This window comes from Rattus norvegicus, chromosome 9 (genome assembly GCF_021556685.1).
Source record: "Rattus norvegicus strain SHRSP/BbbUtx chromosome 9, alternate assembly SHRSP_T2T, whole genome shotgun sequence".
NCBI classification, from domain to species: domain Eukaryota; kingdom Metazoa; phylum Chordata; class Mammalia; order Rodentia; family Muridae; genus Rattus; species Rattus norvegicus.
In genome coordinates this window covers 78,039,988-78,050,874 of record NC_141542.1, presented here as the reverse complement: position 1 = coordinate 78,050,874, position 10,887 = coordinate 78,039,988, and the positions used below count along the sequence as shown (strand labels likewise).

Genomic DNA, 10,887 nt, shown 5'->3' with positions numbered 1-10,887 from the left:
AGACTTAGTTTGTGACTTAAGTTCCCTCACAAGGAAATGTGGTCCAAGTGTTACTCAGAATCCCAACAATTGAGGGGTAGAAGCTCGAAGATCAGACGTTTAAGGCTAGCCTCAGCTACATAAAGAGTTTTGAGCAATCCTCAAACTGATATAAAGGCTATATCAGACTTTGTTTTAGAAAAAATTAGAGCAAAAACAAATATAAATTAGAAAATGTTATCTATATCAACTGTACATATTCTGGTTGGAGAACCATGTACAGACTGTAGGTTGGAATACCATTTCATATCTTCGTGTCAGGTCTGATGTGTGCCGAGAAGGTGGGGCGCTGGTATGAGCCGAGCCACTAAGCTTTAGCAGGCCGGGGCCACAGGCAAGGCTAATGGGCTAAGGAAAGGGCAGTGGGTGAGACGGGGTGACTGCGGGGACCAGCCCGGGCGGGGACCGGGACTGGGAGATCCCTGAGCAGCCGGCTGGCCCGGCTGGAGGAAGGACCTTAAGGTTGCGGTTCCATCTCAAGAGATCTGAGCGAGGAAGGCCACCCTGCGTGGAAAAGGATAAGTGGAAGTGTCCGTAAGCGAGGAACAAGCAGCAGGCGTTAGTCTGGGGAAACGGGGGAGTCAGAGGAAAAAAGGGAAGTTTGTGGAAGTAACTGACAGGGCCGAGTGACCCGGAAAGAAGGCTGGTGGAAGTGAAACTAGAGTGAAGTGTGGCGGGAGAGAAGAAGGTCTGTGTAAGTGGGTCGAGGGAAAGTGGAGGAAGTGGCTGGAGCCAGAAGAGTGCCAAAGGTGGCCGGAAGGCAGCGGAGCAGAGCTCTAGTCTGAGGGTGTTAGGAAATTGGAAGAGTTGGTTGGTGGCAAAGAAAGTCAGGACCCAGAGTCGGCCTCGGAGAGTGGGCGACGTGTTCGGGATGTGGGATCAGAGACTGGTCAGATTGGCCCTGCTGCAGCAGCTTCGGGCTGTCTATGGCATTAAGGTCAAGGGTGGCCGCGGTCAGTGTGATCGCAGAAGACAGGAAACTGCAGCTACGGAAATAAGGGGCTCAGAAAAGATCAGCAAATCCGAGGAACATTTACTAACTCCAGATCAACTAGATGGAACAGGTTATCGGATGTCTTGGACAGAACCCAGTAATTCAAGTTTTCAAGACATGAGTGCAAATGGAACTTCTCCAATAATGCAAAATCTTGAGGTGAAGAGCTTTTCTTTGGAGTCCAACATTACTGTAGAAAAATCACCAGTCGTGTCCTGTGAGCTCAGGCCTTCCACCTTCCATAGCCAACCCAACAGCAGTGTACTGGGCAGGTCCCTTAGTGGGGACGAAAGTAACCTGGCCTTTGAGACCTTGCAAAAAATTCAGAAAGCATTTTCGGAATCTGGGAGTGATCTTCATACAGCAGTAAATCATGAGCAGTCGTCAGTAACAAATGTGGGAGAAGAAGGTGAATCCAGAGATGTGAGTGAGTCAAAGGGACATGATGGGAGCTATACAGGGCAGGATGAGAACTATGCTTCAGAAAGGAATCTCTCACCGTCTCAAAGTCCAGAACTTGCCAGAGAAGCCAGTGAGGAATGTCACTCAACTCAGATGAAGGTGGGATGTGAAAGCCTGCACTCAGAAACACCCAGAGCTGACCTCCTTCAGCAAGCATTCCCCAGTGAGGAGCCAACCAAGGAAACACAGTCCCCAGGGAGCCAACTAGATACCACACCGTCACAGGGGGATGAGAATGTGGTGGAGGAGAACTCAGGGGCATGTGAAGCTCCTGAGGAAAATGATGCGCAGCCTTTAAAGCAGAGCACGTGCAGTGTGACAGTCATTTCAAAACCTCGGGCCCAGAGACTTGCTAGACAACGGTCACTGGTGGAAAAATGTGACAGTGCAGTTCCTGGGGGTCCACAAATGACAGAGCACGGGAAGGTTTCTGATCACATACAGTGGTTTAATAAACTTTCTCTAAATGAACTGAACAGAGGAAAAGTGAAGTCACCTCTTAAATTTCAGCGTACTCCTGTCCGTCAGTCTGTCAGAAGAATTAATTCTTTGTTGGAGTATGGCAGGCAGCCTGTGAGGCAGAAGTTGGCAGTCTTTGGTGATGCAGCTTCTCCTCTTGTTAAATCAGTGAGCTGTGACAGTGCTCTTCCCTCTTGTGTACAGAGCACATCAAAAGGTCCGTGTGTTCCACATACTATGCCAGGTCTTGAAGCACAGAAGTGTACGGCTTGTGATAAGTCCAGTGTTGAGTTAACATCTAAATCTTTCACAAAAATGAAGAGACATCCGGATCCTTTGAATGCTTCTCTTGCCACTACGAGACTTTGTAAACAGGAGAACAAATCTGATGTCCAAATTAAGTTTCCTTTGGATGATCTCACTAATCATGATAGATTAAAATTTGTTGTAAATAACAATGTGGACTTTTCTCCAGGGATAAAAAACAGAGTTCTTAAGAAACCATTAGAAAAAGAAAGGGTCTGGTACAAAGGTTCTCCTAAAAATCCTATTGGAAAGACTCAACTGCTACCAACGAGTAAGCCTGTAGACTTGTAACTGTCAAATATAGTGCCGTCATCAGTGTAAATAAAGTTAGCGATTGCTGGGTCGGGTTGCAGAATGCTCGAGTGCCGGTGTGTAGATAAGGTGGGGCGGTTGCAGGATGCTTGTGTGCTAGTGTGTAGCTCAGGATGCTTGTTCAGCAGGTTCTCTGTAAAGTGGTCCCCACTGCTCCAGTAATTTCATCTTTCATACTTGGACATAAAGCTATTTTGTATTTCTTTATTACTGAAGCATTTAGACTTAACTTTATGGTGATTTCCTGAAGCAGAGTTTATAACTTTAAAGACATTGTTGGCTAGATTTATTTATGTAAGAAAGGGACATGAGTTTTATTCTGCATGCATGATCAGAGAATGCAGGAAGTTGTGCTTGTACCTCTTGTTATTCCTTCACATCAGGAACATTGTCCACTGGAAACGTCTAATACGTAAAGGGAATGATAAAGCCCTACTTATGTCTTGAATTATTCATGTTTGTGATCTTGACCCAAAACCAAGAAGTTAATTGGCCTCAGTGGTGTTGGAACCCTTACTCTTGTTGGGACAGAGGGATTTTGTCAGCATCGCCTGTGGTTTCACTTCAATTTTGAAATAAAGACAGTGAATAAAAAAAAAAAAAAAAGAAAATGTTATCTATATCAACTGTACATATTCTGGTTGGAGAACCATGTACAGACTGTAGGTTGGAATACCATTTCATATCTTCAAAAATCAAATCATTTAAAAAGCACCTTGCATTCATTCATCTTCTTAAAAACACCAATAATTATTAATAGTTCTTCTTCCATATTTGCTTACATAAATACATAAATACGTACTTGCTTAAATAAACATTGCAACTAAATTTTTACTGATTAAAGCACTTCCAGACTCCCTTTAATATTATCATTATTCTCTCTGCTTGCAAAATGACTACTGGCAATATCAAAAAATCTTTCAACAACTTGACCCACCTCCACCCCCAACTTGGCTCAGTTTTTCTCAGATGATCTCTTATCTATATTTTTCCATACAGAAACCTTCAGCCCAAGAATTTCGGTTATCAGAACCTGACTGACTCTTCCCTAAGCTGTTCGTGAATTTCGAGCCGGTTCTTTATGTGGTCCTCTGCACATGCGCAGCAGCTGGAGTTCCCAGACGATCAGGTGTGATATAAAAACCGGTATCACTGCATCGTGGAAAATCAGTTTGCTTCCCAATATAAACGGCAGCATGCTTTCAAATCTAGCAAGCACTGGTGTTTCCCCACGGTCTGTGAAACAGCTCAGACTCCTGACACTGTGACAGCCTTTGTCTCTGTTTATAGAACAGACAAGAGGACTGATGACTGGTTCCACGGAACAGGGACATCTACATGACCGTACAGTAAGAAAGGAGCTGATCCTTGTGAAACTCTCTGTTTTCCCTCTCTGGGTATTACAGCCATTTTTATCTGTAAATAATATTTTTAAAAGTTGTGATGAATTCTCAAAAATGTGCTGCATAATACAACTCCATACATTTCAGAAGCTGACAGCTGCCCTCTGAGGTATAGCCTGACAGCCTAAAATCCAGGAATCAATCATCGAGATTTAGTGATGCTATGCCGTGGCTCCCAGGATGTATTGCGGCACCCAGGAACCACTTATTTGAGATATGCCATCGTAACTCTGATAGATTAAAGCACCATAGCCAGGAAATAACTGTGTGTGTGTGGGTGGGTGGGTGTGTGGGGGTTTGGGGGTGGATGGGTGGGTGTGTGGGGGTTTGGGGGTGGGTGGGTGGGTGTGGGGGGGTTGGGGGAGTGGGGGGTGGGTGTGGGGGGGTTGGGGGAGTGGGGGGTGGGTGTGGGGGGGTTGGGGGAGTGGGGGGTGGGTGTGGGGGGGTTGGGGGGTGGGTGTGGGGGGGTTGGGGTGGATGGGTGGGTGTGTGGGGGGTTGGGGGTGGGATGCTATCAGATCTGCCATGTTACAGCCCAGGACCCAGAAGACAACCCCAGCAAGTCTGTGCTGCATGGGAGCTCCCAGAAACCTGAGAAACAGCAGGATGACAATTCTGTTCTTCAACAGCCCATTATGAACTAATTAGCATACATGAATTGCAGATTTGAAGCATTAAAGTGATGTACAAATCATTAATTTTTTGTCAAATCTATGTCATCCTTGTGTATGCTCCTATTTTAATGTTGCATGACAGAGAAAGAGGTACAATCTTCTGTATATAAAGAGGAGAGATTTCGTGTAGCTGATATAATGAGATCTATTTAAGCACTATGCATTCTGCCGCTTTGAATCTAGAGGCTGGGGAAAAGGCTGCACTGGTCCCATTAGGGTTAATTGTGAAAGGATGTTAATATATTCAAAACCCTAGGGGTAGCTTCTACATGTTGTCTGAATGAAACCTGGGATGTTAGGGCAACTTCAGGCGTTTGAGCTTTCTCTTTTAAAAGTCCTCCTTTTGATTAATATAAAGCGTCATGAACTTCTTCTCTCTGACTGTGGGAGGTGGAACGGCTTACAACGCGAGCTGAGACCATAGGTGTGCAAGGCTCCAGTCAGCACATATAGGCTTCCTAACCCAGTGCCACACTTAACTTATAAAGATGTAGATTCTTGTTGCCACGGAAAAAGGAAAACAACATCAAAGCCAACTTTCAAACTGGAAAAGGCTCCTAAATATTGTCTTGTGGTTTTCTGTATTGTCTCAATGTATTTAATTACTAAAGCTTTTGGTGCTTAAACAACTGCTTGGTGTTTCATTTGAATTTTTTGTTTCTTACTACAGTGAAGTCACAACGCTTAATTTGTTAGTACTGTAATCGTTACTATAGCAACAACCCTAATGTTATATATAAATATGTATGCAGTGTGTATATATATGTATATACATAATAAATGTGCAGTAGAGATGATTATGACTGTATTCTAAGAGCACGCCTTGCAAAGACTCAGCTTTCAATGGAAATCCTAATTAAAAATGCAGACCTACTCTGTGAGGCTAAAGAGATGGCTGTGGACTGAGTGGGAGCTGTGAGAACAGTCGGCTCTCTCCTTGTTAGTTCATTTCTTCCTGGAGCAGAGTCACTCATGACAACTCCTCCCAGGAAGCTTTTGCAATCACATAAATTGTGAGTAAGACAAAATTTAGACCAAATTTAGGGAAAAGAGGTGTTGTTCAAAAGACCGTATACAAGAATCCTGGGGTTACACCCAAAATGAAGTTGGAAAGGGTGAGGTTATTTGCTCCGATTTCCTAAAGGAAATGTTTATACACACATCACAGGCCTTTCTATTTAAAGTCTACATTATAACTGCATGAAAGCTAAGGTTCGGAGTAGGGAGCAAACACCCAGCCTGGAAGGTAAGATTTGCTATGTCACCTAACAGTATAGAAGCCCTTAGGCTGAGATACCAGAGCCATTATCTCCAAGCCAAATATCAGCTAGGACCTATGTACAGTGGATGCTGGGGCATGACAACGGTGCGCCCTGTGCTGAACATGACTCCTCTAAAATTAACCTAATTGTAGGGGACATGGCCATCTATCACTGGGCATTTTCAGCTGCATGCAACAGTGATATGGTAACCATAGCGACTTACCTAAATAGGGCTTATTTTTCATGACTCATTGTAAGTACCAAGATAAAGCAGCTGAGGCCAGTGTGAGGGCTGCAGGATTCTAACAGTGACTCACTTTGACTGCCTTTCTACTGTTCCATGCCAAACGTGATGCCGTAACCTTCATTCTCATAGGACACTTGCTACCTACCCACCTACATATTACTTCCCCTTCCAGGCTGAGCTGGGAGAATGAAAGAGGCAAATGCTTGAGCTTTTTGACATCTTCCCGCCCCCGTCTTCCGTAGTGAAAACATCGTTTCCATCTTGGCTGCCACACGCTGCATTTGGATATAGCATTTTGTATTTGGGATTAATCAGCAAAGTGCTGAACAGCCTCCAGGAACTGCACAGAATATGGAGCACTGCATAAATTTATGTTCTTCCATGGGCGCCATACCAAATCTCTTCTAGATCATTCTAATTTTAGTACTCATGCTTCTTTTGAGCAACTAACTATCGCTTTGCAGGTAGCTCTGTGTTCGCTTACACACCCTTGGTCAGCTCTCTGGTTCATGGTCATGCTACACATCCAAGAGCTTGTGAAAGTGAGTTGTTACTGAGTCTAATGTTGTCATTAGCTAAATAAGGGTCCTATTAGTAAAGACAATGGGAGCATGGTCAGTCGATAGGCAGTAATCATTCTTCCTCTTCTCCAATAGGTACTTCTAGTGATTAAACCAGGACTATGAAGTGCTCTAAGGCACCGCTGCATCTGAGACACCACCGGAACCTGAAGGGACCGACTGGATAAACAGATTCTGTGTGTGTGTGGGGGGGACCTTGAACCTGAAACTCTCAGCCTCCAAAATGGAGAAAAATAAGTTTCTATTATTTGCAAATTACTCAGTCTGATACTTTTGTTATAATGGATGGAGACAGCTGCCATGTGGGTATTTGGCCATTGGCTTGCTCATTGTTGACGAGAATGCACACAGTTTGAGCAGGTGATTTTTTTTTTTTTTACAAAAGCTGTGGATTAGAATAGTCAGGAGCTAAGGAGTCACATAGAATTAGGCTCATGCTTGAGGTTCATTTCTATAATTCATTTGATTTTAATGAGTTTCTTTGTTTACCCAAACTTCGGTTTTCTTGCCTGATAAGTGAAGACTATAAAAAAGGCCTTCCTCAGAAAGTTTCTGAACAGAACGAATCAATGAACATAAAGCACCTAGAAGAATGCCTAGCCCAAGGTGAGCATTTGGCCACTGCTGATCATGTTTATTATTATTAATCATTACTATTATATATTTTATCATTATTTTTATTAATGCTGTTAGTCAAACTTACTTGAATTCAAATCATGGATGTCATGAATGTCATTTTCTCTCTCCTTTTCTCTCTTCCTCTATCTCTTTCTCTCTCCCTTCTTCCCCTACTTTCTGTACCTTCCCTGCTCCCTCCTCTCTCTCACATATTTTCAGTATGTGTAGCAGAATGACCTAAATATATAATCTTCTTGCTTCAATCATTGAAGTTTCATTTGAGTATTAGAATTACAGGCATTCACCATGTACCACAATGTCTGACTGCTTTTTCTTAAACAAGTTATTAAAAGGCTTTAGTACTCAGTTTTATTATGTATATAGTTGTTACTGTACAAAGGCAGAGATCTTAGGCATGTAAGTTATCTGATAAAGAGATTATCATATACAGAGGTGGCAAATAATAATTATTGCTTGTCAATATCCATTTGCTTCTTGCTTAATGTCAGGACTCCATTTTGCTCGAGATGGTAAAACATCTGACTAAAACTACTCCTTCCTCATTACCTTCAAAGTAGATGCCAAAGTTCTGTCCAAAATAGGTGGATTTGTTTTTTAAATAGCATTCTTTCTTGAGTAAAAGGGTAAAACCTTACTTTACAACAGCTCTTTTCTCACTCTCCTTCCTCACCTGGAGCTACTGTAGCCATCTTGAAAGAATGAGGGATGAGATCCACTGAGAGATGGCAAAGAACAATTCAATAGTTCTTGACGATCTGATAGAATCATTGCGCTTTGGAATGCCTAGTTCTAGTTTATTAGATGAGGAAAAAGCCCTTATTGGCTTATGCCAATGTTCCTTTACTATTATTGGATATGATGTTCTGTTCAACCAAATAGAACCCAAGGTTTTTCCATGTGGAAATTTTATTCATCATCATCATCATTATCATAATCATTGATAATATACCCCAGCTGACTATATCTGTGTTTTATTCTTATGGGTCATTACAAATGGGTTGATTCTGACTCATGGAAAAAATTACAGGATGTACTTAAAAAATTATAGGATCTTCAGTTCCCCTGTAGGGACTGAAGAAGTTCTAACAGCCTCTGAACCCAGAAAAGAAAACTTATGCAATAGTCAGATCAAGGTATAAAGTTCTAATGTGACTGCTAGTGTAGGTAAGACATGTGAATGTTTTGAATCATACAAATTCACTCAGATCCTGTTATCTAGAAATCTATGCCTAGTGTCAGCTAACAATTAACAACAGGATCCATTAACAATATTTGGGATAGAATGAGGCTGAAAGGTAGCTCATCCATTAAGAACACTCTCTGCTCTTCCAGGAGACCTGAGTTCAATTATTGGCATTCAGAGTCTTACAATCATTTATCACTCTGGTTCTAGAAGATTTGTTGACATCTTCTGGCTTTTGTGGGCACCAGATATGCATGCACACAGTGCATATACATATATGCAGGCAAACATGCCCATATACATTTTTAAGAAAAGAGTATGTGGAATGGGCAAGAGAGAGAGAGCCCATGGCCCTAGGCTTCTCCCCAAGCTGTTTAAGGATCTCATTCCTCCTATAGGCTGTTTGAATAGTCCCAATTCAGCTGTGAAGCAGTTCTGAAAGTTGAATCTTCACCCTCCTGTAAGGAGGAAGAGATCCTCAAGAGGGAAGTAAGATAGTAACCAGGATAATCATGGGACCAACAACATGGGTCTCCTGTCTTTAATAGAGGATAATGCCTGCCCTTTCTCTCCTTCCCTCAGTCATTTATGGACTGTGCCTACCTCTTATCATTACAAGGAAAAACTCAAGAGGTACAAGATAATGTCAGAATACGCCCAAAGGCAAACTGGCCATTAATCTGTATTTTACATGGTAAAGTCACCTTAAACCCAGAGGAAGAGATTTTTCTATATTGCTATATTTCTATATTCATTGGGCAGCCTGAGTTTTCCAAAACAAGTTCTGTTTCTTTTTCCCTAGCCTGTCCCTTTCCAATTAAAATTTTCCTGTGAGAGTTCATAATATATATCTATGAATATATTTATGTATATGGGGTAAGGCTACATAGAGATTAAATACTGAATGAAGAGTAGTAATGAACTTTTTTCAAATAACAGTAATCACCAATAATTAGAGACGGGCAATGAGTGTCAACTCTCCCTATAACCTCTTTTGTTAGTTTATATTAAAATTAAATCCCCAAGCAAATCTGGCATCAGATAGAGGCAAATATTGAAAATTTAATAGGAACCAAGCACAATGCAGTGCATATAATCTATTCCACAAGTTTGATGATAGTCTAGCTCTGGGTATTTAGATATTCTAACAACTGGTACCTGCACTGACTTGAGGACCATGCGACCAAATCCTAGAGGCTGTGTTCAATTAACCTTAGAGGAGCCATCATGTCCCTACGGGACTGATGACTCAACCAATGACCAAACACAGCTCGGTCTAGAAAGCAGCCTCCAGACAACTTGCTGGAAGGTTCAAGGTAAAGGATGTTCTTCTACATGACTCTGTGAGAGCAGAGGAGGAGTCTGGACTGCGCGGCCAGCGCATTTTCACCTGGTAAGTTCCACGTGTAGCATCACTAATGCAACTTGGCAAGTCATTAATTTACCATTGAAAATCTATTTTAACATGAATTATGCTAATTCATAACCCTCTGATGTTCTTGGGAGATTGAGCTAGTCTAAGCACCTCTGGAGGGAGGAGTTTATAATTGGAAAGCCGATTGACGACACCTAGACTATGAATTTTTGGTCAAATGACTAGCCTTACGGTAGCTTAAGTAAACTAACATTTATGTAATTTTATACTCCCTATAAACTGAAGGGGAGGTTTAAATGGCAGACATCCTATTAAGTAGGCTATGAATAAATAAAATACAAAATGAGAAGTAAGCCTTTTATCTTATGACTTGCAAATTTGAAATTCTTACTATTATAGCATCCAATCTTGGCATTAATCCCCAAAACTGTCCTAGCTGTTGCTTAAAGAGGTGAGCACTTCTCAGCCTATTAATATCATCCAGTGTTCTCACTTGAGTAAAAACAGCAAATTTAGTTACTGATGTCTGTCTTGAACAGTATGTTAATCAAAAAAGGCAGGATTAAAAACAACATCAAATGGTGAAAGTTGGGATCCAGAGGAAGTAGAAGTAAAATAATAATTTTATTAGAAAACTAAGGTGGGAGGGCATAGCACTCCTGAGATGACCCCAGAGAGGCACAGGCTCTGGGCACCACTGAGATGATCAAGTAAGTGTTAGAGAGTTGGAAGAGAGAGAGAAGAATGATGTGGGAACAGTGAAGAGAGATAGAACTGGAGACTTGAAGGTAGGGAGGAGCAGCCGGATGTGAGTAGCCTATGAAGCCGTCCGAGGCCATGGTGAGACCCTGGCCATGCTGCTGCTGAGTGCCATGTCTGGGTCAATGACCCTACAGCAGTGAGGGGGTGAGGGTGTCTTTTACTGCCAAACACCATGTAGATGTCCCTGCT

General features: G+C 42.2%; 1 pseudogene; it reads left to right on the top strand.

Annotated features, from left to right (window-relative positions):
* The first annotated feature begins 910 nt into the window (after window positions 1-910).
* LOC148003753 (rho GTPase-activating protein 11A pseudogene) lies at window positions 911-3,183 on the top strand (annotated as a pseudogene).
* Window positions 3,184-10,887: the final 7,704 nt, after the last annotated feature.